Genomic DNA, 27,293 nt, shown 5'->3' with positions numbered 1-27,293 from the left:
GAAATACTAGAATATGCACATCTTTACCAAAAATATTAGCATAATTTGACTATTATCATACACTATTAAATAAAGAGTACAAGATTAAATGACTTACCGTCTCAACAGAATGGATTTATTCACTAAATTTTAAACATTTTGCTGTTTACCAGGCAGAGAAGTAGTGACACTTTCATTCAGCAAAATATCATCAGTTCTGAGAGGATCTTGGTCTTGAACCTCCTCCATCTGAATATCATAAGTACTTAAATGTGGTTCTGTCTTAACAAGTGATAAATCAATTTCTTCTTCAATAAATTCTACTTCTTCGTCTTGAGACTGTGAACACTGTTTGCAAATATAATCCTCATCTTCACTAATATCAGTTTTATGAAGACCAACACAGTGCATATGAAACCACTGATCACAGCCACCATCACACTGTACCCAGTCAACTACATCACGACCAGATGATGGATGCAAACACTTTGATGCAGCACAAGCTTCCTCACTATCCTCTATTAAGTCAACAATTTTCTTTTTCTTTTTTATAACAGGCTGATCCCTTTTTTGCATTAGTGTACAAGGTTTAGTGGCTTGAAGGATTCTCCACATCTGTTCCCTTTCATCCAGCGTTACTTCCATTAAATCACCTTCAGTCACCAATTCTCTCAGCAATAAACGCCCACTATGTGAAAGTGTTATTAATGGTAGATCCTCAGTGAACACATTCACTAATGGAGATTTATTCACAGATTTAGATCTCTTTAAACCCAATCGAGCTGCTGATACTGGTGGATCCAAATCCAAATCACTATAACACACTTCTTTTTGTGATAAACCATCTGATGGTAACAGATGCTCTTTGCTCTTATCAGCCTGAGAATCAGTGGAAATGGAATTCAAAGGCAATAGGGTAGCTGATCTCTTTTCCTGCTTACTTGTAAAACCAGTTCGATTAATTTCAATTTTTTCATTAGTAGTTGCAATTTCCTGAGCTTTAGTTATTTTTAATAAAGCGTTTTGCATTTCTTCATTTTTTAACAGTTTTCTGGCTTTCTGTAGCCAGTTTACAGCTCTATCGGCAAGGCTTTGTAATGCTTCACCTTCAGGAAGACGAACAGGAACTTTCTGTAAGGATATTAGAAGTGCAAGAACTGATTCCAGTCGTGGTCTACGTGTTCGCAAACAAACTGGACACAAAAACTTTGTTTCATTTAAAGCGACTTTACCTTTTCTCAATCCAGGAATGCATATGTTATGAAACCACTCCCTACAAAGAGTACATTCTGTCATTGCACCAGAAGCAACCTGTCTGCATATACAAAATTTTGTTTCAGAGTTAGCATTAACCTTCTTACCAACATTACTAACCCTTAGCTGACACATTATTTTCATTTCATTTTCCTGTGCTTTTCTAAATGCTTCTATAACTTCTTCAGGATTAATACTGCCAGATAACTTAATTCCAGAAACTGAAGAACTGGGTGTATACAAACTGCTGTCTCTCAAAGTTCTTTTCTTTATTCTGTAGGTATGCATACCTACTTCATCGCGAGGAGACAAAGCTTCCATTAATGAAAATGGTGAATTTTTTCTAAGAAAGGTTCGAGCAGCTCTTTCTATCCACATCTTAGCAGCATGAACCTGCTGCTGCAATTCTGGAAGCACATCTAAATGTACAGGAATACTTTCTCCTTTAGTGACAATATCTTCTAGTAAATCCAAATAAGGGTAAAACTCAGCTTTCATAACTGTTTCAACATTTGATTTCCAGTCCTTTGCCCTCTTTAAAACATCTTGGAGAGGAGTTTTACTTGGCAGAGAAGCTGGAATCACTTCTGCTTCATTTAAGAGGTTCTCTATTTCAGAAATAGTCTGCTGAGATTTACATGAAAGGCAGGATTTAGCTTTTTCCTCCCAGTGATCTATAGCTAATAACAATTTTTCAATGTCAGGTATTTCTACACCTAAATCGGATAAAATATCTTGAGGATTACCAGATTTAAGAATTCTTAAAAATTCAACTGTAACTTTTTCTGGGTTTTCCTTTAATAATTTAACACATTCCAACCACTTCATTTTCTCTAATTTGATTTTTAAGCTTTCAAGTTCTTCTAATTCTATATCTAGTTGGTTACCCTTTTCAATACAACTTTCAATCAACTTTGAATCCACTACTTCTTCTGTGACTAATTCTTCTGCTTGTTTTTGAAATTCTTTTACACTAGCTAAGAGATTATTTACTGCACTTTCTTCCTTTATTTTACAAGCTAAATTACTGATCTCTTCACAAAATAAAGTAAGCTCTCTGACAGTAACTTTAAACTTAGATTGCTTCGAACATGATCTTGCCACAGCAGATTTGGAGATTAAGGTATGTGCCAACTTTGAACATTTTTCTGCATGTTCAATAGCTATAAAAAGAGTTTTTAATAATTCTGAATCAGGTAATTTCTTCTCCTTGGCTTCTGTCATTAATTCTTTTAATTCATCCAGGTCTATTGTTTTTGAACTGGTACCATCTAAAGCATTTTTCACTTTCAGTACCCAGGTGTCAAAAGAATCTGCTTTCATCTTTAACTTTTGCAACATCACATGAAGCTCATCTAAAGTAAATCGATACCGAAGAACATGCCTTTCTGGTGGACAGTTACAAAGACTGTTGTAATGTCGTAAACAAACTAACTGTTTAGAAATGCAAGGACAACTAACAGCAGACAGATAGCATGTAGTTTTGCATACCTCACATTGTCTTTCATCATCAGGAAGTGATTCAAATGATTCCATCTGAGCAATATAAACACCCCACTCTAATAAAGACTTACGCAACTTCTTCTCAGTATCAACCATTTGCAACATATCCTGATATGTTGCAGCCGCAATTTTTGGTTCTAGATCATCAGGAATTTCTGCCATTTTGCAAACAAGTTCATCATGCGAAAAAACACAGAACCTATGCAAATTTGAATAATGGCTAATACATTCACGTCCCATTTTCAACCAGTCTGCAGGGGCAAAATTTACAGCTTCAGCAAAGTTATAACCCTGATTGAAACCAGCATGATATGCACGAGGAAAAGTAACAACGAATTCTCCTGCATGTTGATCAGTTCGACACACTGGTACACCTGCTTCCATCAACACATTTGGGTTCATAATAGTGACAAGTTGATGCAAAAGATCAGGCTGTGATTGAAATAATTCTGGTGCAGCTGCTTTCATTGCTTTCTCAAAATTTTCAGCACTACTACCTGGTACACCATACCATGTTTTTGGTTCTCCCCAATGAAGATAATTTATTGAGTAACTCCAGTGATCCTCATTGTGCCAACAAAATGTAGAAAAACACATACCCACATACATCCATGGAACCTTCATTCCTGAAATGTCTGCAGGGATATGACCAAGAACTGAGCCTTTAAGAATAGGTAAGTTGTTTAAATTCCATCCACACTCAGCATATTGCTTTAAGAGAGGATGTGGTTCTTCATTTTCTTTGAACATAAGCTTTGTAGGAAACCCAGAACCATGATCCATTGTATGCAAATCAGCACCATATTCAACAGTGACATCTTCATCAATTGATGACACAATACGCCAAAATTCTTTCTCCACAAGTTCTGTAGATACTTGATGTGTTTGCGTCTTAAAATAATCACATTTGAACTCATCTGCCATTTCTCCAAACTGTTGTAAAGTGTATTCTCTTTGAGCCTGTTCAAAACCAAATGCTTCAGTAGGCTTGCTAACTTCCTCTGCAACACACTTAGGGCATCTCCAATCACCTTTTGGTATTTCTGAAAGTGGTGGGACCAGACAGAACATATGGTAACTATCATCACAACCATCACAAAGTAACATAGACTCCTCCATATCCCCTCTATCACAATTATGACATACATATTTAGCCAAGGGGTCAAAATCATAGACTGCTTTCTTTCCTCTAGTTTTATTACTCTTTGGCTTGTCTGCATCATCATCTCTTTTTCTTTTATTATATCCTGCCATTTTTGGACCAGCTCCAAAAAACTGTAATCTCTTTAGTTCTTTATTATTATCACTCTCTTTAGAGCAATTGTCAGCCATTTCCTCACTATAACAAGATGATTTGGACGATTCTGTACTTGATCTTCTAATGCTATCTGTTTCTATTATTTTTCCACCCTGTTTTGTTAGATTTCCATGAGGTTTATAATCTCTGTCTTCCTTGTCATTTTCATAACCTAGGTTTATAGGTTTATTATTTTCCTTTGGTAGTGATTTTCCTTGCTGGAACACATCATATGGATAAAGAATTCTGTCGTAGTGACTCTTCAGCACTGCTCCAATACCTTTACCACAAGGAAAATTCATACGATAAGCAATTTTTGACCACTTTCTTTCTTTGGCAACAATCTCCAAACCACCTTCATCTTGAACCAACTTGTGAAGAGTATACAGATCCAAAGCCCGTCGTTCAACTACAGGTATTTTTAATTGTGAACCTTGTAACTCCCAAAACTTAGCGATTTGGTCCAAAAAATTTAATTTTATTCTTGTTTTTGCTTCAAGCTCATTTAGTCTCTGAATACGTGGAGTAAATTTAAAGTGGTCTACATCAATGCAAAATGGTGGTTGCCAATCAGCTGGTGGTCTGATTTTGCAAATGCCAGATCTTTCAGCAATTGGACGAATTTTATTAATGTACCGCATTGGATCATGGAACTCTTCATTTGAAGGCTCAAACACTGGAGCTTCATGGGGTCTAACAAATGAAAAAAATCCATCATCAAAAAATGAACGATCAATAACATTTTCATCTGCTACCTCTTTTTCACAAGAATCTTCCATATCTTCATTTTATAACATTCTTTTATTTTAATACAAATATTTCTTTATTGATTACTTTGAATATTCACCCTAAAAGAATAAAATTGTTTCAAAACATGTTCACATAATGTAAATTTATGGTCAAGATTATGACACACACAAGACAACACAAAATAAAACAATACAGGAATAAATACATTACATATTACTGATTAAAATATTTTAAATCTACATGTTTTATAAATTGAATATTTTGATGGAAAAACAGATATTCAGTCAGTTTGAGTGTTTTATTACACTTACACATGAACTATACCTATAAATAAACAACAAGAGGATTAAGAAAATGAATGAACAGAACAAGGAAGCTTAATGCAACATCTGAAACAGTTCTTAATGTACTACAGCTACAACCACCAATCAATTGTGAATACAATAAAAACAGTTAGTATAATCAAAATAAACTACAGGTCTTAAGTTAAAGACCAAACCTTAGTCAACAGAAAACTAACAGATTATGAATATAAATAAATAAATATGGAATATAAAATCAGAATTCCAATACAATATGTAACATAATTATGAGATTGTTTTTTTTTTTTTTTGGGGGTGGGGAGAGATACATAATCAGTTATTTCAAAGAGAGAAATAATGACTTTTGATCAACATAGAATGGAAAAGAGGTATGCCATATTACATCCTCAAGAAATTATTTTTCACATTTACTAATCATAGTCCAGTATATTTCTTTAACTCTTCCTTTGTTAGTAATTTAGCTAATTTGTTAATAATTTGCATCATTGAACAGCTTTATTACTAGCAGGTACCCACAGCTTCACATGTGAACTATAATATCACAGCAATTGTCGAGTTTATAAATTGTTAATAATACATGAAAAATTATTTCTTATTGTGATTTATGAATATCCAAAGTATAAAGTAATAGAATCATCATCATTCATGTGTTCTTAATATGTAAAATCAATATTTTAATTTCAAGATCTTTATAAACATGCAGTAACACGATTCACATAAATAGAAAGATATAATTATAATTCTGTTGCAGGCTCAGAAAATCCATACTTTGCCTGGGAAAAAATTAGAGAGAATGTGTGGTGTGGTTTGATGCACAACAAAATCATTGTTCCCTTCTTTTTCACTGACCAATCAATAACAGCTAACAGGGTCATTCCATGTCAAGTGGTCCAGTTTTGACAATCGTCCCCAGCTGACCATCTCTAAATATTATCAAATTTTTGGTGAAGGTTCCTCATGGTTTGAAAAGCCATTTTACAAAACTGCAGCTCTTTATTTGCTATGGCTGATTTTTTGTGGCCTCTTGCAAAAGGGGTACTTACTTACAGTTTGTGGACACATGTAAAAATTGTTATTTAATAATTTTGGCAGCAATAGTAAGGATACAGATTTGAATTTTGGTAATGCTGGTTAACTTTTTATATTACATAAATGAATAAGTTAGTCACAAGTTTCTTTTGAAACCTGGTTTTGAAATATAGCAGCTGAAATTCAGCTAAAAATTTGTTGCAACATTTTGGAAGTCAAAGTTTGAACTTATGTATTTCCTTATCTAATTCTTTAATCAGAATGAGACTTTGTAATTTGAAAAAGGGAATAATTATGTGTAAGATCCTGCAGTTTCAAAGCAATTGAATTTTATGTCAGGAAAAATTTATCACCAAATTTGGTCAAAAATTTCTTTATCATGATTTTTGGCCCATCTTCAAAGGCTTATATCTCTGGTATAACTTTTCAGATTTTGTTAATTTTGTAACAGGTGGGAGAAGGGCAGTTTTTAAACAACATAATCCATGCATTTTGTTTATTAACCTGTATATTATAGTAGGTAAGAAAGCTTTTCAAAGATAATTAATCTTTTGCGTGCAACAGGTTTTTAATCTGTGGACATTGTAGTTAATACAAGCAGTTGAAGGTGGAAAAACATTCAATACTTTAGAATATTATTAGATTTTTTTAAAGAATGTTCTAAAATCTACAATACCTTGAAAAAAATTTGCAGCGTTCCAAAAAAGTTTAGACTATTGTAGAACTTTCTAGGCTGATCTGAAAAAATCCATTTTCTGAAATGTTCTGGAAAACTGCATTCTACAGAACATTACAGAAAGCTCTGGAATATTCTGGAAATCTCCATTCTCCAAAACATTCAGAAAATTTCTGGAACTTCTAGAATTGGAATAAAAATATAATTTAAAAAAATAATAAAAATCTAAACACAAAAAGTATTAACTTTTTGTGAATTAGCTTAATTGTTAGTAAATAACTTCTACAATCAGTTGTGACAATTATTGTTATCTCTAAACTGTGTATTGAATTGTTTTAAAATTTTGGTATTTTGGCAAGCCTGAATACCTCAAGTCTAACATTTAATTATGGAAAAGCTTTTTTGATGTCTGTGAAAGAACTATCAGCAATGGACAAAGAACTTTTGCAGAGGTGATCTGGAATTAGCTTTAACGAAGATGATGACATATGTTCCTATCATAAAGCTGTTTTGCTGACAAAGTTTGAATTCCTGCAGAAGGACTGCTGTAATCCATTTGGAAAAGTTGCACAAAGGCAGAAAAGGATTGTGGTTTATTGATATTGATTCTGCTGACTGATTAAAAGCTTTAACAAGTTATGACTTCAAGCCAGGTTAAAAGTTATGCCCACGATGTAGACAAGAATTGGCTCAAAGAGTGATTCAGCCAAAGGATGAACAACCAGAATCTAGTGATGCGGAACTGCTACAGGCTTCTGGAAGAATGGATGTCTCACTGTCACCACTTGGAATCTTAGCACAACACGCTATTTCTACTACAGCAGCAGCTGTTGCTGCTAGTTTGAGTGTTACTTGAGTGATATAATGCAAACATTAAAGAGTAAATCCACCAGGTTGGTCTAGTGATGAACACATCTTCCCAAATCAGCTGATTTGGAAGTCAAGAGTTCCAGCGTTTAAATCCTAGTAAAGGCAGTTATTTCTATACGGATTTGAATACTAGATCGTGGATACAGAGTGTTCTTTGGTGGTTGGGTTTCAGTTAATCACACATCTCAGGAATGATTAAACTGAGACTGTACAAGGCTACACTTCATTTACCACTCACACATATCATCCTCTGAAGTAATACCTGAACGGTAATTCCTGGAGGCTAACAGGAAAAAGAAAGAAAAATTAAAGAGTAAGATTCAAAGATGTAAAAACCTGGATATCCTGACTGAAAAGCTCAAAGCCAAAATTGTCATCTCCGCTCGCCTACAACAAATTCAGATTTTGACATCGGCACCTAGTAGCTGGAGTATTGAGAAAACAGCTGATGAATTCCAGGTTTCAATGCAAATGGTGAAGCAGGCCAGGAAGCTTAACTGTGATGTTGGTATTATGGCAACACCAGAAAAAAAAGTTGAAGGATGGTATTAGGTTCTCAAATTTTTTGCCGAAAAATTTTCCCGAATCTGACCAATAAAGAAAAGAAGAAAAAGAGATTTTGTTTGCTAGGATCAATGATGGTGAAAAAGTCCACATGCAGAAACGTCTACTGTGCAATTTAAAAGAGATTTTCATAGATTCTGTATGGACATGAAATTTGTTTCTCAAAAGTTTGTTAACTTAGGCATAAGTGGTGTGTTAGAGCTGGTGCTGCTGGCACACATTCAGTTTGTGTTTGTACCATTCATCAAAATGTTAAGCTCATGATAGCTGCATCATCAGTATGACTACAAGGTAATGATTGAGAAAATTGTCTGCAGCTTAGAATCTAAGGACTGCATGCTACAACATTGTGAAGAGTGTCCTGGAAAAACTGGATTGGAGTCCGAATCATTAGTTGAGCTTAAAGATTACAACTTGGAGGAATTAATAGAATATAAGCAGTGGATTCATACAAACAAGACACACTTGAGATGCAACAGGTGACTTCAGAAAATTTTATTTTAAAGGTTTTTTGCCAAACTAGCCAACATTTTGTTTCAAAATATCAAAATTTATATTTAAATTATGGATGATATTACTTAATAAAAAATTATTTTCTACTAGTGAGTATTTATTTAATGCATAAACGTAACAGAAAACTTGCTTCATGTATGAAAGCTGCATTTATCTTTCAACAGTTTTTTCTGCCACTTATAAACTATGGGTCAAAAAATAAACTGCATGTATTTTGTAGTTTAAAAGTTGCTCTTTCTAACTATTCTAAAACTAACTAAATCTAAGAAGGTACGCCTGAGGTACAAGATTTCAAAGTACGTCAAAACTTGAGCTAAAAACTTTTTGACCAAATTTGATGAATATCTCCTGATATAAGCCTCCAATTGCTTTGAAACTTTAGGACATTACACACAATTACAAACTTCGAGTTACAAAATGTCTTTTAGCTGAATTTCAGATGCCGTATCTCAAAACCAGGTGCTAAAAGAAATTTGTGAATAACATATTTGAATTCAGTATAAAATGTTAACCAAAAGTATTAAAAATCAAACCTACAGCTTTATCACTGCCTTCAAAATTATGACAGTTGGAATTTTTTGCATGTATGCACGAACTAACAGTAAGTACCCTTTTTTCAAGAGATCACAGAAAATCAGCAATAGCAGATATACAGCAACAATTTGGTAAAATGGAATTAAGACCACAATCAATGTCCATGCAAAATTTTATGAAGTTCTGAGATGGTTGACTGGAGATCCCTGGTCCACTTGACATGGAATGTCCCAACCACATGGATATATTTCAACACTTTGCGCTATACCTAAACAAAATGACTTGCAACCTAGGGTGGTTTTCCAGCAGGATGGTGCACCACCACATTGGAAATTACTAGTTTGAGATTTTCTAAACGAATCATTTCATGGCAGATGGATTGGGTGTGACTGTCCCACTCCCTGGCCACCACGATCACCAGACTTAACTCCCTTAGACTTTTTCCTCTGGGATTACGTTAAGGACAAAGTCTATGCAACACCCATACCTGATCTGTACACACTAAGATGGAGAATAACTGAAGCTGTTGCTAGTGTTACCAAAGTAATGTTGTCTAACACATGGCGAGAAATTGATTATCGGTGGGAATTCTACTAGCGGCAAAAGGCACACATGTTGAAGTATATTGATGTGGTAAAAAAAAATGTAATTTTTCTTTCTTTTACCCACACTGCACAGCTGTAACTCTTAATAGTTTTTTTTGCAATAGATTTTTGTAATCATGGAAAGACTTTATGAACACTGTATATTTGATTCAGTAGTTTAAAATTACAAAGTCTAATTAATTAATAAAACATGCTTGGAATTCTGTTTCAGAAGAAATGAAACAATCAAGTTTAATTAAGTAACTGGTTTTGAAGCCCTGTTAACCAGTTGTGAACTCTTTCATTAATTAAAAGAGTAGCTCAGGAAAAGTCTGAACAAGATAAATCTTACTAAAGTTTCAATTACAATAGTATAACTTAAATACAGGGGAAAAATAATAGATTATTCTTTTTGTTATAGATGTTTAACGATCACACAAAATAAGTCTTAATTATGCTTAAAAACTGAACATAAATTAACCCCGACTGAAATTCCATCTTACCTTAACTCATTATCAATCTCATTAAATTAGCCCTAACATTTTTTTATGTGTACTTTTTTCTGTTTGAATTTTTCTGTAGTACTTTCTTTTCTATTTTTTGGATCTGTAAAGGAAAGCAATTTTATGTATTGATGGAGAGAAATGAGTTAATTAAATTTGCACTTGACCATCATAATTATTAGTTCATAGTAAACACAATAGTAGCATGCTGTTATTATTGGCATAGTAATCCTGCTGTTATGAGTTTTAGCATTCTATTTGTTGTGCTTTACTTTATGTATTATAATTGTATTTTTATTTCTATGACATTTTCTTCTTGTTATCATTAGTCTTGAATTTTCATCCTTACACATCAACAACAAATACCTCTACTATGGAATATTACTATTTTTACTTATTAATTGATAGATACATGTAAATTAATAATTTACTTGTGTAAACGATTTTTGAAAACAGATACTAATTCAATAGATGTAGTATATATAAATAAAAGTATACTTAAACGCAAAAGCAATTTGCTTCACAAAGTTAAGATTTAATTCTAAACATGAAAGATAAAGAACTCCCTATGCAAGTATGAGGTATAACCCAAAAAACCAGAGCTTATTTATTCAAAATTACTTCCAAAAAAATTTACTTCAATTCCTTCAAAGTAATCTCATACTTCATTGATGCACTATTCCAACATAATTTATTTACTCTAAAACGCTGCTAAAAGTCATTTTCTGTCAACTTCTATCACATATTGCGGTAACTCTTAAATCTTCTCTACCATATCACATCTTTCCCCTTTATTTTAATCTTTAGAAAACAAAGAGTGTTAGAGATGAAAACAAAAAGTGTTAGTGATCCCTGTTAAACGGTACCCATGTTATTCTTGTTTTACTCAAAAATGGCTATTCTACCATTTTTGTAATTCTTTAATCTCTTGTACATTTGAATTTAACTTCATCATCATAACTTCAATATTCTGCTTCTATGCCCCTATAAGACATATTTAGTGTCATCTGGGTTTTGAAATAACATTCAACACAAATTCTTTGTTGTTTCAAAACCACTCAATAATATCAATAGAATGACATCAACATAAACTCATAGAATTATTATAAATTAATGAAGCATTTCATAGTAACAGTAAGTCCTAGATATGTTCCTTAGCTTTACCGGAGAATACATCTAATGCTATAATTCTGCATCACACTAATTTTAAGCAGGAAACCTTAATTTTGAATCAATGGATGACACCTTGAAAAGCAAGTTGAAGTATTTAATTGCAGTACTTACAGGAGACCATATACCACTTTTGAAAAAAATATATACTGATGTTCAATTACTCAGTTCAATTTAACAAAAAAAAATTACTTAAGCTACTTTTTAGATTCAAAACATTCTTTTTATATATCTTCAACTTAGTTCTACAACTTTGTAGCAAAATTAGGATTTTTATGAAGTTAAATGCATAAAAAAATTTCTGTTAAACAACTTTTTTCAAAACAATCATTAAAATGTTTGCTAGGTATTCTGCCATGATCTTAATTCAACTATTTTTTTTTTCATTAATTTGCTTCAAATATGATTTAAAAATTTCAAAACGGGCATTTATTAATCCAAATAACATTTTTAATAATGTTTCTGCAAAGATTTTTAACAATTCAACCGTGAAATAAAAACTAATTGATACTGGAAAAGTGCTTATTAGAAGTGCATCAATAAGGGTGTGAGTTTTACCTTATTCAAACTTTTTTTTGTCTTTTCCTTTTGTGCTCCGAAAACAGTCTAAAAATCAATACAATTTTTTTTTTTTAAATTCCATCTCACTGTTGCTGCCGCATAAGATGGCTAATTAATCTTCAATTAAGAAAAAATCCATTCAGTTGTCTTCTAGCACTACAAATAACACCTTTGACATAATTTTTAGAATGAGTTTTTCAATAGAAAACTACAAAGAAGACAATTTATTTTTGTCCAATTAAACAAAGCTCAACTATATATTTCTGTTTTTTTCATTTCTTCCCATCTTAATTTAGAACTGATTTTCCTCCTTTTTTATTAACTGTAGAAATGTGGGGCATTTCTGACCCATTAGAAGTTTGATCAGCAATTCACAATAGAACAGAAAATTGACAAAGTGCTACGAAGCAGGTCAATGTAGCATGTGCTTATGACACTAAGTGAAGATAAAATGATATGAAACAGATCGATGTAGCATGTGCTTACAAAGCTAAGTGAACATGTCAACAATAAAACAGACAAGGAAAAGATTCTAAACATGTGTGAACACTACAGTCTGCCAGAGGAGGAAGAAAATTCATCTTGGGAACTGTCATGAAGTCAAAGAGGCAACAGACATGTGGTTAAAAAGTTAAATCTAGAGACATTACCATTTCTAGGCCAATGGTTCAAGGCAAAGCAAGAAAACTAGCAATGTAGTTAGTTAATTATGAAAAAATTTCAAGCAAAAGCTGGCTGAATGTTTCACTTTCATGTCAGGTATGGCATAACTTTGAAGACTGTTGGCAGAGAAGCTAAGATGAAAATATGGATGCTAATCATGAATGGAAGCAACACAATTTAAAAAATATGATTGAAAATTACAGTCCAACTGCAGATGAAACTGTTTCTTTTATCAGATGATACTGAATAAAACAATATCGTACAAGAGAGGGAAGTGTGTAGGCGGAAAACAGTCAGAAGAAAGACTGACAGCATTATTTTCCTACAATGTTACAGAAAAAGTGAAACCTATGACTGTGGGGCTTTTTAGAAAGCTTAGATGCTTTAAAGGTATGGCATCTGGCAGTAAAATATGCAGCTAATAGTTGAACACAATGATAAAAGAATTATTTGCCAACTAGCTTCTTTAATTGGACAAAGACATAGGTAAATAGAAAAGGGCAATCCTGATGTTGGTGGATAATTGCCCTATACATAAAATGGGGCTGCAAGTTAACTAATATTAAACTTGAATTCCTCTCTGCTAACTCCACATTTGTACTGCAGCTACTAGACCAGGGAATTATATGTAATGCAAATATCTACTTTTGAAAACATCTGGTTCTAAGCATTCTTATCAACCTTAAAAAGTCCCAACAAAAATCAACATCCCACAGGGAATACAAATGATAGCTGGAGAATGGAATGTGATGGCAACATTACCAGTTGGAGAAAATCAAGCATTCTGTATTTTCAAGACAGTGCAGATAAAGCTTGTGTGGTAAAGTGTGGGAAGAGGGTGCAAAAGAGCTAGAACTTCCATTATCCCTAACATTTGATGACTATGTCAACATTATTGTAACTAAAACAAGTCATTGCAAAACAGAGAGTGAGATTATTGAATCTCTTATCATGGCACCATCACAAGAAACCAACGAAGAGAAGATATTGAAAGGGTATCTTCAACAGAAACAATGAAGCAAAAATCCAAGATGTTCCAGAAACAGTTTTCAAGTCCTTATTTAAAATATAACAGTTTACAGAATAATAACTTACTCAAAAAAATAAAACAAACAAGTATCAATGACTTTTTCAAGCCATGTTAACTGTACAATGTACGGTTATTTTTTGTAAATGGGGAATTTTTTACTTACTCCTTTTCTTTCAACATTACACTGGGCGTGTTTTTTTAAATCCTATGTGATACAGTATGAAAAATTGTAAAGGTCTGAAGATTTTCTTTTATCTGATGACTCTGTAAGGACAGGAATGCAACTGCAGAAGCCTCGATGACTCTGTAAGGACAGGAATGCAACTGCAGAAGCCTCGATGAAAGGTAAGACAGAATAATTGCATCATATGATATATTTACTTTTCTTAAAATCTGAGTTTCCAGTATAATGAACTTTCCCAAAACAGAATATAAATAAAATGATTTTACAATGTACATTATACTGAGATTTGTGAACACTATACTTGTGTTCTCTAAAGGATTATTTATAAGTACATTTATAAATTTTTTTTATAGCATACAATAAAAAATATGTTTTTTTGTTTGACATGCAACTCCAATTTTTTGCTATTTTAAGACTCAGTGTTAGATGTAATAACTATTTTTGTTTGAATAAAAATATCAATTCCAAAAAAAGATTACAAGGCTACTAAATATTTTGTTTGACAAAATTAATTAATTATGTATGGCAGTATGTTTATATGAACATATAATTTTTTAGATATTTTTATTATGTTCTGTATATTTATTTACACTATTACATTCTAGTCTTTAACTACAAAAAATCTTTTAAAAACTGAAAAAAACAAACAACATTTAAATGTTGTCTTCTATTATACCAGTTGGGATGGATAAAATAAAATTGAAATTTCAGTATTTTGTAGTCCTACAAGCTACAATAGACAATAGAAATTGTGAATTTTTACATGACAATAAATCTTCTGTTGTACCATAAACATTCTTCCTAAACACAATAATTCTTATGTATATTAATAATCTGTCACAAACTATTATCTGTTCAGTATTTTAATGTGCACATAAATTCCCTTTTCACATAGCCATCCGATCATTTTGTCCTTTTTTGAACTATATGTCAGTGCTTTATCATTTAACATTACAATATTGAGCATTATCATCACTATGGTAGTAACTGATTACTCAAGTATTTGAAGCAAAAAAAAGAGTTGGTGGGCAGTTTTCATTATCATTGAATTCTGTGGTAGAAGGCAATGGAAGATTTGGTAGTAACTGATTTTTTACCCATATCATGAAACAGTGTTTTATTTGACTTGGTAATACCCACATGAAGTTTAAACCTTCCACATCAACAGTGCATCTCTCTAGTACTAACTCCACATCCTCACCAGTATATATAATTTCCCTTTGTCCTTTCTGCATGAAAACTTTGCATCCTATTGTATTTACCCTACCTTTGTAAGTCGCATGAAAAACTAATAGATAAGAATCAGCTAAATAATCAATGAGCATATATTGACACCTTCATACATTTTTATATTTATTAAATATTTTTCATTTTTCCTGAACTTAATTTTATTTATAAATAATTTCCAGTTATTATCCACCTAGTCTTTCAATATTTTTTTTTAGACAAAATAAATTACCAAAGCACTTCAAATCATCCTTATAACTTGGAGCACATGACAAAAAAATTTTCATTATTACAAAAACTGTGAACTCTCCTTTACATTAAACACTTAACAAATTCATCCAACTTTACTACTACTTTTTCAGAATCTAAGATAAATGTTCCGTTCCTATAGCATCCATGTCTTCTTTATCTTTTCAAACGAGTCCTGATCAGCAATGCTTTGTGCAAAAATCTCTTTTTTTTTAATTTCTGGTGGGATTACTTCGTTAAGGGAAACTTTTATCATGTTTTGTAAAATATTTTAGGATTACAGAATACAAATCTTACAGAATTTTTTTTTAAAGTTTATAATTGAAAATGAATACAGACTAATACAAAACATCATAAAACTTTGTAAACATCATGAGCTCATAATTTTAATAAATTGAAAAACAAAAAAAAATTCTCAAAAACTGTCTAAAAAAATTTATTTTAAATTAAATCACCAGTTTCATTATTAACAGGTCATCATCATTAGATACTGAAGGGAATATAAGAAAATAAATAAAAGAAAAAAGAAATAATAAATATTGACAAACAAATAATAGTAATAAAAAACATACAATGAATTTCTGTTTTTACAATAAGAGAGCAAAATATAAGCATCCATTTCATTTCAGGCAATGCTAATTGAAAGCATACATCTACTAAGGTTAAAAGAACCTAAATCACCAAAAAAATTTTAACTCAGACTACTAGGCACAACCTAATGTACATGTTTTAAACAGGTGTTTAACAATTGAAATTACAATCTATCTAGTTGCAAATTGTTAAGATAATTTTTGTATACACTTACTGAGCATTTTCTTATTTCCAATTTATTTCAGCAACTGTTGTTTAGCATAACTCTTTATTGTATTCATAATTTAAGCTTTGAAATTTGGAAAAACGTTTAACAAAAGTATTCATTTACTTCTTTTTTTAATATTCAAGGGCTATTTTTTAAGTAAGGTCAATTTTTTATAAAAAAAAAATTACTATAGATTCTGTCAAAAACATTTTTTGTTTCACTCTGTCAAAAACCTTTTTTATTTCACTCTACACTCTATGCTACTTTTCTACATAGTTACCTTGACCTTTTAAATATTTAGCACAGCATTTTAAAAAATTGTTCATGCCCATGTCACAGAAGTCAGCTACTTGTGAAGGCAACAGTCTTTAATCACTGTTTTCACTTCATCAGTATCTGTTGAACCGCTAGAACAGTTGACCGCCAAGAAACTCCTTCAGGTAGTGGAACAAGGTAATTGTTCAGCACAAGGTCTGGACTGTACGGTGGGTGGTCCATTTGCTCCCTCCAAAAGATCTGATTAACTAGAGTTTGAGCAGCAGAATGAGGTCATGAAATGTCATGCTGCAACAAAACTCAAGATGATAGTAGGCCATGTCACTTATTCTGTATGGCACACTGAAGTTTCGTCAAGGTTTCACAGTATGCAGCTGAATTTATTGTTGTCCCTTTGGGCATAAAATTGTCAACTTCATGCACTAAATCATCTTTGATTACAGAAGTTCGGCCCAATCACAGTTCATCATGGACATTGTCCTGCCTGTAATTGAACTATCTTACCCATTTACACACTTTGCTGTCACTCATTTAATTAGGCTCGTAAATCTCGCATATCTGATTATAAATGCCCACTGCTGACAACTTCCTTGGGGTCAAAACTCTCACAATCGGAAAGCTGCTCAATTATTTGAAAGACTTCAACTTTACAATATAAACAGTAGACAATGTCACTACATTTGTAAATGGTGTTTGCATTTATGCAAGGCATGCCAAGAGCCAAGGTGTTTCAACAGCCACACAAAATTTACATAGCAATAGCCATTTGGAACTTACTTAAAAAATAGCCCTTATACATTCATTTAAACATAATGATATGTGTAGTGACATCTTTGTTAGGAATCAATTTCTTCATCTTAAACAAGTTATTACATTAGTGCTACATAAATACCAAATTAGTCACAATTATGTTACACAAAAAACAAAAATTGCATTTAAAAGTGTATGCTACAACAAAATTATAAATTTATTTTTGTGTTTTTAATCTATTGAGAAACATGCAGACAAAACCTGAGAATAATTTTAAATTGTCAATCTACATGAATTGCAAAGAACCTGGCAGGTCAAATAGGCTGTTGGCAATGGATAATGACCAAAGCAATTAATATAATTAATTTTTGTATTATTCAATAAAAGATTATATGATAATCTTCCTGATGTACACAAAATTACATGTAATGATTACTATGGAGGGAAAAGAAACTGTTAATTGAAAATCAAATTTTTAAAACATCAATGCATTTAGTAACAAACACATAAACTCCTCCATGCCATAAAAAATGAACCAATGATAATAACATTCAATTTCAGATTATAATAATTTAAAATGGTGCAAGACCCAATGAAAATTTTTAGGAAATCACATACAAGAGACCTTATTGTGTGTGTGTGTGTGTGTGTGTGTGCACGCACGTGCCTGGCAACTGTTAGAAAATCTCTGCACATCAGTGAATTACAATTTAATGTAATTTCTCCACATGATCCAACATCTAAACATGCAAACTACATTATATCAATAATAAAAACACCAATAAAATTAGTATTAGTGAAATTAATCTCATTACTCATTTCATCGCTATACATAAAGAGGGTACACACCAAGTTATTATTACTAAACAATACAATAATTATAAATTTTACAAGAAGTTTTACTAGAATTCAAGTAAAGATAGAAAAATGTTAGTTCAAGGTTTTGTTACAATGTTGAGCTACTCTTCATCTGTCCCAACACTGATTTCTTCTAAGTACACATTTACCTTTTAAATTATTGACTTAAAATCCAGTTTTTTTGGCAATTTAGCAGATGCATCTTTATTAGTATTTATTATGATGTTCACTGTATAATTCATTGATTAATTCTGATGACACTGAACATTAATGAAGTATTTCCAACTGAAGAACATCTTTTCTTTGGAAACTCAAATAAAAAATCCAGTCACAAATGTTAAAAGTAAAAAATATTAATAAAAGTGATCAAGTATGATTATTTATTTCTAAAAAGTAAAGATGAGAAGATTGGAGAGTAAAACCTATAATCTCACAGAAATTCAAATCCACTATTTCCTGGAAGTGGAAAAATATATTGATTACAATAAGAATATAAAATAATACATTCACCTACAAATACTGAAAAATCTTTGGAGAAAATTTGTTTAATGTTAAGAATTATTTCTTTACTGTACTCCTTGAAAATTCTTACTCAACCCTCCATCAAAACTTTTACATCCATACATCCTGCTCAAATTATACACATATGAAATGGAAACCGATGTAAACTGATCCTGCCACTACTACATAATCTATTAATTTTTGAATGTTTTTACACATTTTAGTTAATATATCTAAAAGTAAGTCATATATACTGAACAAATGTTTTAAATTATCCAATCAGTACAAGAAAATGTGGTTAACATTTTATTAGAGCCCTACCACATTACCAATGAGATAACCCATTTCTAACCTCCAGGCTAAAATGTTCTTATAAACTTTGTAAATACTCATATACAATGAAAAATGCAAATAAGGCAACAATATTACTCTAGCACTATTATGTTAATGACATCATACTTTTATACGTTGGAACAAATACAAGACATTCTCATTAATTTCTCTCTCATGCCAAACTACACTCAACTTATATTTCATAAAACAAACATAAAACACTATACTGAAAAATCTATTACAATACAATATCTAGCAAATACAAATAAATATACACACTGATTTACTCCTATATTAATAAATAAAATGATCAACAAAAACTACATCACCTTAACAAACATAAACAAAGACCCTGAGAAAGTAACACTAATTTAACAAAAAAATTAGGAACAATGTACTTCAGAACAAAAAAAAATCTTATGCTCAGAACCACAATCACTAAACCAAATAAAACCCTTCCTTTTTTTCCTGTTTAGCCTCCAGGAATCAATGTCAGGTATTCCTTCAGAGGATGAATGAGGATGATATGTATGAGTGTTAAGTGAAGTGCGGTCTTGTACAGTCTCAGATCAATCATTTCTGAGATGTGCCGTTAATTGAAACCCAACCACCAAAGAACACCGGTATCCATGATCCAGTATTCAAATCCGTATAAAAGTAACTGCCTTTACTAGTACTTGAACGCTGAAACTAGGAGTTATACAAAACCCTGGGAAATATAAACTGATCTGCTCCAACTGCACAAAATATATATATATGTTTCTGCAATAACAACACAATCAATATTTTCCAAACATCTCATAGATGCAAATTAACAAATACGTCAACATTCAACAACACAGATATTCAACACATACAAAAAGGACAACATGATAACACAATCGAACATTATGAAATATACAAATAAATGAACATAAACAATTCAAATCCAACATACTTTCAGTCACATCCTAATACATAAATGCCTTATACAAAAAATAACCCTGTGAGTAGTAACATCAGCTGATACCAAGATAAGAACACCAGCAGTAGTCACTGAAGATAGTTATAAGAATGACTTAAAATATTTTAGGTAAGTTATTAGAAATACTGTATTTTTTAAATGTGCATCACAGTTCATTATTTTTAAAATGTACTGGTTTGAAAATATACAAATACCGTACACATAATAAAAAGCATCATGAACCTTTGCATAGCACCTCAAAGAAATAGGATATACAGGCAAACATACTAAAAACAACTTGCAAATCTTACACATTAGAATTACAAGTCATGAACTCATACACTCAAACCCCACAAGATTTATGAATGTACTAAATTTGATAAAAACAACACATAAAATGAACATTTGTTTTTGTAGTTTAAGTATATTCACTTCAAAAGTGGGGATAACACAACCATACAGCTAATAAAATAAAATCTGTACAAAACATTTCCGCAATTAATTCCACTAATAAATCACTATTATAAATATTTCAACCAGTTTTTCCAGCTTGCTGCCAGATGTGCGCACGTGTGTATGTGTATGGGCAAATGCAACTACTGCTATCGGCTTGCCAGGCCTGCAGGTGCAAATGTTCAGTAGTCCTGAACAGACTACAGACCTGGTCAACTACTCTTGAGGCATGTGGTTAATTGAAACCCAACCACCAAAGAACGATGGTATCCACAGTCTAGTATTCAACTCTATATAAGAAAAACTGCCTTTACAAGGATTCGAACCTTAAAACTAACTCTTGACTTTAAAAATCAGCTGATTTTGTGATAAGTTTAACCACTAGACTAACCTGATGGGTTAAATCACTAATAATAAAAAAGTAAGTAAACTTTAATGTAAGATAGTTGATAAATTACTAGAAAAACATAAGTAGTCAGGATAGAATCTGAAAATCAAAAAAATAAATCTACTATAATTACAGTGCTTTTCAAAATAAAGGGTTAATATCCCACCCAGTAATGAAGTTAATGCATACTGAGGAATAATCAAATCATTATTTGAGAAGAGTGATTTATGAGAAAATATGATAAACTTTAATTCCATACGAAGCACACAAAGATAGTGTCAGCTAACAACTATACTGAAGAACTCAATTCAATTCAATGAAATATCTGGCACAGCTATTCGAACTTATAAACATGTAAATGAAACATAAAAAAAACAAACACACCAAATGACAGAAAATAAGTAACATAAACATGGATCAAACAACGGTCAAACAACTGCCAACATGTTTAGTAAATAAGTTTACTGTATAACATACAAACAAAATATTCATCATATAACAAACTAAAGAAACACATGCTAATACCTACCAAGCAGTATACAATTTAATGGTACATTAAAGTGCAAAGATTACAATAAACAAGCTTACTTCAAAAGGCAGGATGGACAAACCTTCATCCAAATTCAAAGAACATATCAGGCACGAAACAAAACAGTAAAATAAACCTTTGCAAATAACCAGATAAGAAAAAGTGCACACATCCAATGCTTAAGGCAGCAATAATTAGTTAGAAAGTTCTTTGGAAGAAAAATTTCCATTAATTTAAAATTAAGTTGTTTTTTTTTGTCTTCAGTCATTTGACTGGTTTGATGCAGCTCTCCAAGATGCTAGTCGTTTCATTTCAGTATACCCTCTATATCCTACATCCCTAACAATTTGTTTTACATATTCCAAACGTGGCCTGCCTACACAATTTTTTCCTTCTACCTGTCCTTCCAATATCAAAGGAACTATTCCAGGATGCCTTAGTATGTGGCCTATAAGTCTGTCTCTTTTAACTATATTTTTCCAAATGCTTCTTTCTTCATCTATTTGCCGCAATACCTCTTCATTTGTCACTTTATCCACCCATCTGATTTTTAACATTCTCCTATAGCACCACATTTCAAAAGCTTCTAATCTTTTCTTCTCAGATACTCCGATTGTCCAAGTTTCACTTCCATATAAAGCGACACTCCAAACATACACTTTCAAAAATCTTTTCCTGACATTTAAATTAATTTTTGATGTAAACAAATTATATTTCTTACTGAAGGCTCGTTTAGCTTGTGCTATTTGGCATTTTATATCGCTCCTGCTTCGTCCATCTTTAGTAATTCTACTTCCCAAATAACAAAATTCTTCTACCTCCATATTCTTTTCTCCTGCTATTGAGGAGAAAAATCGTTATTAAGTTGTTTAAATTTTATTTATTTTTTAAGATTCCATTCATTTAATAATCTTCTGTTAACTCTTACTATTGTAAATAAATGGTGTAAAACTGGTTTATACCACAGTTTAATAACACTGATTCTTATAATATTTTCCATGCTGATTTTAAATATGAAATCAGAATTCTTCTATCAGGATTAGTTTTTTTGGAACTACCATTCTTATTTTCAGGTAGTATCATGCATGAACTCATAAGCATAGCATTTTGAGAAATTATATTATTTATCAACTAAATAGCATTTGTTTTTTTAATAGTCTTAATTGTTGTCAAATTGATTTGTTACATTTCATCATGTTTATTATTTACACATTAATTAAAATGAACAAGAATGCGACTCATTCTTCCTATTTTCATCTTACTATAAACAAATCACTCATTCATTCATTCATTAGCTACTTCTGTTATTATATTTACGTATAAACTGTTGTGCAGACTAGAGAAATATTTTTAATTCTCATTAAAGTGTGAGTTCTTGTGTAATATTCAGTTACAAGAGTTCTTGTGTAACATTCAGTTTTGTAGCTGGATTTCGTATTTGTGGTTATATGTTGTTCAGTAAAGCGAGTGTATATCTATTAAATTAGTGTGTTTGTAATGTGTAAACAAGCAATATTAGTTACTGTTATGTATTAATAATGCCTCACAGTTACATTAATCATCCAAACAATTTCTGCTACATCTGTGGTGAGGTAACATTGAAGTCTCGGAAAAGAAATATAACTCCATTGATAAAAAAGTTATATGAACTGTATTTTAAATGTAAATTGGGTGATCAGGGCAAATCTTGGGCTCCTCATATTTGCTGGCTTCTTGTGCAATATTGTTGACTGGTTGGCTAAATTGATCTCTTCACACGCCATTTGGAAATCCAGTTTTTTGAAGAGAAGCGAAGGATCACACCTCAGACTGTTATTTTTGTCTAATAAAGATAACTGCGATAACAGCTAAAACTAGACATATTTTTAAATACCCTGATATTCCTTCGCCATGTGGCCAGTGCCACATTGCCAAGAGCTTCCAATTCCAGTACCACCAGAAACATGGAGCTTAGATGAAGATGAATGTCAAATCTTAAGCAGATTACCAGGCGATGAAGAAAGAGATCCAAAGTTTTTAGAAAATGGATATACTGAACCCCATTTAGTTAATCAGTCAGAATTAAATGATCTGGTTTGTGATCTAAATTTATCAAAGAATCAAGCAAATATTAAATACTGGCATCAAGACTGAAAGGATGGCATCTTTTACAACCAAACACTAAAATAAGTGCTTTCTGTGACAGACAGTCAGAATTTGAACATTTCTTCTCTCTACGAAAACTTAGTATATTGTAATGATGTGGACTCTATTGGAAGTTTTAGGTCATATGCACCATCCTGATGAGTGGCGACTTTTTACTGACTTGTCAAAGCTTTGTTTGAAAGTTGTTCTACTTCACATTGGAAATAAATACCCATCAACACCATTAGCATACGCTGTTCACATGAAGGAGTCTTATAAAAATATTAAACTTTTATTGAACAGAATTTAGTATGAGAAATATTTACGGGGATCTGAAAGTAACAGCGCTTTTATTTAGACTGCAACTTGGATACACTAAGTTCTGTTGCTTTTTGTGTGATTGGGGCAGCAGGGATAGAAACAATCATTACATAAAAGAGCAGTGGCCAATAAGCCACTGTTCCTCCTACTCTCTGCTATTGACTGTAGGAGAGAAGAATGTTGTTAGTCAGACATTAGAAAAACCAAAAAAAGTTTATCTTCCGCCACTACACATTAAGCTAAGTTATTCAAAAATTTTGTTAAAGCAATGAATTGAAACTAACAATACATAGCATGTATTGTCATATTATATTCACCACGTATTTTTTGTTTCAAAAGAAATTTCAATTACAAAAAACTGATCCTAATAGAAAACATCTATTAACACATATGAAATCTGCATAAAATATACTATAAGAATCAGCCATTTACTCCCATTTAACAAACAAAAAATTAAATTTTGTTAACCAATGTAATTTGAAAATGTTTGTTCATCATTATGAAAAACATGCAGTTATAGTACACTACATAAAAAGAATTAATATCAGCTTTGTTATAAGAATTTGGGTAAATCAAGTCCAGTACTAAGAACAATTTGAAGAATTATATGTTAATTAAGAGAATAAACCAAAACTATTTTGGTGAAAAACTAACTTTACCAAAAAAAAAGATTTAACTAGAAATAATTTTCAAACATGAATATCATCTTTACTTATTCTAAATGAAAATTAACAAATCAAAACCAGCCTAAATCAAACATGGTAGTTATAATTGACAAGAAATATTTTTCATAGTTTAACATCTAATACACATTAGTCATTATTACTTCTTAAAAGCACTAAAAAGTTACATATTTCCTCTGTCATTGAAATATGTTTTTAAACTCTTATCAAAAAATAATGTAAACATAGGAAACACAAATAACACCTTATTTGATTGTAAATTATTTACTTTACAATCAATAAGTAAGAAAACCAAACAAGTAATTTATGTAAAACAAAACAAAAAATACAAACTACAAAACATCAATATATTTCAATAAATAATAGAAATAAAGACTTCAGAATCGACCAAAAAAAGTTTTACTCAAAGTTCTGGAATAACAACAAACCTGACAATAAATTTACTATCATAATTAGACCATAACAACTTTGTTCAGAACAGCTCAACTGTACTTAATAACTGACTAACAAATTAGTAGTACTGCTATAATATAAATTAGCAGTAAATACTTAAGTTAGCAAACTCAACATAATAACATCATCCAATTGTTAAAAACTCCTGCTCCAGTTATGGCTAGTCAAAAACAGATGCTATAATAAATAATTTATTAAAGATTCACTAACAATAAAATGTATCTAAGCTTAATTTCCATACCCTGAAATTTTTTTCTGTTACAGAACTTACAGAAAATGTCGCATTATTATTTACTAATGTGATATTTAGTAGTTGATGGTACTTTGTAGTTGAAGGTTAGGTTCCTTCCAAATTGTCAAAAAAAGTGTGAGTCATGTTAAAATTGGTCAATTTGTAGCTAGATTATTGTTATAAGTGAATGTTTATGAATAAATTCCATAAAATATTTCAGCACAAACACAAAATATGTTCAATTTTCATTTTTACTTCAAAGCTACATTGGGAAAAGGATCCATACAATTATACTACATAATGGGTTTAAACTATGTCAAATTATAAATTATTTTAAAAAAAATGGTTTGCTTGAATCTTTTTTACAAACAAAACCACTTTTTATGCAACATGCCTATTTAGAAAAGACTACTATTTCAACATAATCTAAATTATCATAACATGAAACACTGAACTATAATTAATAATGGCAGTTTAAAGTTTCTCTTAACAAATTTGTTGTTGACCTTTATCAGAAAGAGATTTGTTCACAGTTCTTCACTTTCATAAAAATGTAACAAAAATATCTCAGTTGACTTTATTAAATTCAAAGTCTTAGACCATAAGATCATGCAACACAAAACATTGCTAAAAATTCATCGGCCAGTATCCCAGATATTAAAGAATTGTATACTTTACACTAGTGACAAGATCCCACATCAAACATTGCTGACATCAACATTAATATATAAATATTGAAATCACATGTTGGTTTGATGGGAAATTATGAAATTATTACACTCAAAACTCACACAATGAATTTAAATCTGATACTAGTACACAGACTAACTCAGAAAGAACATCATTTTGTCAAATTGATTAAGATATTATGAAGTTAGGACCATGCAATAATTAAATCATAATCTACCAGTAAGCAGCTCATAAATGGGTAAAATTACTTATATTAAAGAAACAAGCTGCTAAGGTAAACAACACCGGTAAAATAGACAATAGAAAACGTCATTTACAGCAACTAATTACCAAATCAATTGATAACTCAACAAATATTATCAGCTGATAAGCACTGATAATCAAGAAAACCTGGTAGAATAATCACTGAAGACATCATAAAAATGCACTACTAATAAAAAATATGTCCTTTACCTTCGTGTAAATAATTAGGATTTACTTTAATGAAGCGCATGCGTTTTTTACTTTAAATCGATCGAGTAAAATTTAATTTAACTTTTTTTATTCTTCTGAAACAAAGTTCTTGAGGTTTTAGGTATTAACTATACTCAACAGCGAGAATAAATAAAACAAAAGTTACCAAACTACACCTTTTACACGGAATGCGTACGTGCAGGACTGCCATATCCAAATGTCAACCTACGATGTCAACTGAATTTACTTTTTTGAGTTAAAATCAGTTCATGTACATACGCGAATTATTGTAATAATCATTCAAAAGAAACGATGTTTTGTTTGTCCCATCATTTAGTAAGAAAGTGATAAACTCTGAACATCTCCATAAACACTCAACAGTAGATAACTAAATAAAAAATTAGTCCTAGCTGGAACTAAACCAGACCAATTAACAGACAGAATACTGTATGCAACTTTTGCTTATCAGCTAATAACTAAGCATAATTACGGAAGAGATGAAAAAATGTAATACATACTTAATTTATCCTTACCTCAAAATTCGGTTTAGTGCATATTAAGTAAAAGAGCCTTAAAATCATCAGCAAATAATTACTAGCAAACCTCTATCGCCATATTGTGCCCAAAATTCTAACACATTCATACATAGTAAATTAAATACTGGATAAATTATTCAAAATTACATGCTTTTAATTACTTAAGTATTTCTAAAAGCAAATTCTTAACATAATGAACAGCTCGGCGCTGTCAACTTCGGTAATGAGGTGAATGAGTAATGCAGTACCGTTAAAAGTGGTTACTCAGTATTTCCTTTCACTACGTCTATAGTCACAGTTTCATTAAAACTAAGTTGTATGGTTGCACTTGTTATCCTGTTGATTGCTGTCTTTACGAATGTTCCTGAAGGATTACACGTTTATAAGAGCAATTATAGTGAATATTTGTAATTAATTATCAACGAAGTTCTGCACCATTATTGTAATGCAGTGGGCGTAACTAGGAATACTTTCACATGAAGGAGGGGGTGCTTGAACTATTTCACTT

The 27,293-nt window shown here is 31.3% G+C and overlaps 1 protein-coding gene and 1 pseudogene across 2 annotated transcripts in view; both read right to left on the bottom strand.

Annotated features, from left to right (window-relative positions):
• The window catches only part of LOC142334308 (lysine-specific demethylase 5A pseudogene), a 36,067-nt pseudogene extending 9,033 nt beyond the window's left edge, over positions 1–27,034 (bottom strand).
• LOC142334310 (glyoxylate reductase/hydroxypyruvate reductase-like) overlaps positions 1–27,289 on the bottom strand; it is a 99,451-nt gene extending 72,162 nt beyond the window's left edge. Inside the window, exon 1 of one of the 2 annotated variants that reach the window (XM_075382244.1) lies at positions 27,034–27,289. The gene's annotated coding sequence lies outside the window, so the exon portion shown is untranslated. The remainder of the gene's footprint in view (positions 1–27,033) is intronic. The other variant, XM_075382247.1, reaches the window with a different exon arrangement.
• Positions 27,290–27,293: the final 4 nt, after the last annotated feature.

This window comes from Lycorma delicatula, chromosome 1 (assembly GCF_047948215.1).
Source record: "Lycorma delicatula isolate Av1 chromosome 1, ASM4794821v1, whole genome shotgun sequence".
NCBI classification, from domain to species: Eukaryota; Metazoa; Arthropoda; class Insecta; order Hemiptera; family Fulgoridae; genus Lycorma; species Lycorma delicatula.
Note: the sequence above shows the minus strand (reverse complement) of the source record. Positions and strands in the feature narration are given on the sequence as shown.